We start from the raw sequence: 2,207 nt of genomic DNA, 5'->3' as shown, positions 1-2,207 counted from the left end.
CGGCCCCTACTGGAAGACACCTCGTCTGCATCTCCAACCGCCTCCACCTTCTCTCCCGTTTGTGTCATTTGTTTTGTTGCGTTTTTTTCTTTTTTCTTCTTCTCCCACACCCATGTTTACATGTATTGAATCTTTTTCCATTCATATATTTTTTTTATTTTTTTTTGTGATATCTTTGTCTTTTCAAGACCCTCAACCTTGTCAAGGACTGATTATAAAGTGTGTGTTGCTTTAATCAATACTTTTGATGACAATGAGTTACAAGAATAGAGGTTTTTATATTTAAAGAAAAACATGCGTTCAACTTTGAGTAGAGACTAGATTACGTTTATTTCTATTGATTCCAAAGAATCTAGGGAAGTTATAAATCACGGTCAGAAGTGTAGATATTTTTTGTTTAGATGAACACTGCTTTTTAAATTGCTAGCAATAATAGAAGAAAGAAAATCTATTTATTACTATAGTGCTTTACACTCCTCGTGTCTTAGATTGAACTTGAATGTGCCGATGCCTTATTAAGATGTGTACACGTCAATGTTGTATTGCTATGCACATTTTTTGGGCTGTTAGTCTTTGTCAGTCTTCCAGTTGAAATTTATTCCTTGCTGAATATTAATCATTTGTAGATTTTATCTTATTTATGTATCTATGTTATGTACACATTCCCCTAAAATGTATTTATAACAAGGCATTTAAAAGAGCCTTTTTTTTTTTAAACGACTGAGATAATAAATAAAAGCACATTAAAATAGGAAGCTAATATGTCTCCTTTAAGATAATTAAATCAGCCTTGATAATGGCTAATTGTAATCTCTCATAATGAGCAAGAAGCAGCACAACAAGTCATGTTTCACCACATTGATGCATCCTATAGCCACCCAGTACTGACGGCTCAGTAGTGTGTGCCAGATATTTGATCAATAATCATTTTTCTCTGCCAAAACCATGAAAATAGATACTTGTTTTTAAATAAGCAGTCTCAAAACTAGCAGAATTGTAGTTCGAAACAAAAACAAAAAGCCTGTTTTGACCCTGACACACACACACAAGCTGATTCCGCTTGATAGATATGATTTTTACATAAAGGTGAAGATGAATCAGTTAAGTTTTTATTGTATTCTTGTCTGTAGTGATCCAAATTGGTACTCTGCTTCTATTTCAGCACACTCAGACATGTGTGGATGCAAGTGATGAGTTTTTATATAACTGTCCATTTTCTAAATTATTCTTTTTAATTATTTTTTTTACACCACTGTGGTGACATTTCACATCCAGGATGGTTTTTTTCCTCCATTATGTGAACATTTATATTGCCATGGAGTAAAAGGAGACTGCTTTGGGATTTTGTATGACATTGCATGGCATTGTCTAAACACTGGAATGACCTCTGTAATTTGAAACGTGGTTTGTTCACCTTTTTTTTTTATCTAAGCATAAACTATTGTATTCGCCTTTTTAAACGCATACATAATACTGTATGAGATTGTAGATTCTTCATGGCGTATGGTTGTTGTATATTTCAGCAGTTTGTTTTCCACAGTTGGAGCACATTGCATCAGTATGCCTTTGTTTATGACTACCTGCCATATATTGAGAGCCCTGTTACAGCACAACCTCCATTTTGTTAAACTATGCAATGGTTGACGTTGTGCCTGCAGAGCGACATCATGTCTCGACAATGTGATCTCCTTATGAATTAACCTTAACATTGTCAAAGTAATTCTCTTTTTAATTGATTTAAGTGCCTTACAGTCCTTTCTGTTGCCCTGGTGAAGGTAGAGGAGTTAAGACAGTGATGCTAAATGTTGTTGGTGTTTATGCTGGTGTTTGGTGCGTCATGTTTTAGCTAAAGAGTGTCAACGTACTTTAGACGGCAGCAGGAAAGGTACAAGAGAACGCTGTCGGCCTCTCGGACTCAAGCCACGAGAAAATGTGTTCACTACTGGATGAATAAATAAGGCATTATGAAATAAATGATCAGAAGAGTCAATAGAGGCAAATTCATAAAGTAGCTACACCACTGGATTCTGAAATAATGTAATATAACCTTCAAAATCATAATCATTAATACATGTTATTTCATTATTATTATTTTCACATTAAGTATTTTATTTATTTAGTTTAGTTCTGTATACAATTGTGTTTTTTTCCAAAGTGCCCTTTTTTCAAAAGTCTGTTTTTACTTGATAATGGCGTTTTCCCCCAAT

The sequence above is a fragment of the Taurulus bubalis genome (genome assembly GCF_910589615.1).
Source record: "Taurulus bubalis genome assembly, chromosome: 11".
In the NCBI taxonomy this organism is placed as follows: domain Eukaryota; kingdom Metazoa; phylum Chordata; class Actinopteri; order Perciformes; family Cottidae; genus Taurulus; species Taurulus bubalis.
This window is presented reverse-complemented; position numbering follows the sequence as displayed.